Consider the following 398-nt stretch of genomic DNA (forward strand, 5'->3'; position numbering starts at 1 on the left):
TATGTTAGTGAAGGATAAAACTATGCATTAAAACAATATTTTAAAAATTTTTGAAAATTTTCACAAAATCTATGTGTAACCCCCCCTACGAAAATATTGAGTTTTTAGTAAACGCTCTATATACTAATCCTAAACTTTTTAGTGTTGTTTTAAAATTTCTAACCACATTTTAAATTTGTATTAATGTACGTTCAACTCTTTTTCATGGTACACGGACATCTTTCTAATTTTTTATCAAATAATTTAGTAAAACTTCATAATACTCCCTAAATTGGTGGAATAACCACTATAGAATCACTATTTTCTTGAGAAATGGAGACAACAAAGGCTCCAAAACTCTTTGAACATCATCATATGTTAGTGAAAGATGCAACTATGCATTAAAACAATATTGTCAA

General features: G+C 27.1%; 1 pseudogene; it reads left to right on the plus strand.

The window, feature by feature from the left end:
- Nucleotides 1-398, plus strand: part of LOC106317684 — a 7406-nt pseudogene that overhangs the window by 3626 nt on the left and 3382 nt on the right.

This window comes from Brassica oleracea, chromosome C9 (assembly GCF_000695525.1).
Source record: "Brassica oleracea var. oleracea cultivar TO1000 chromosome C9, BOL, whole genome shotgun sequence".
Lineage (NCBI taxonomy): Eukaryota > Viridiplantae > Streptophyta > Magnoliopsida > Brassicales > Brassicaceae > Brassica > Brassica oleracea.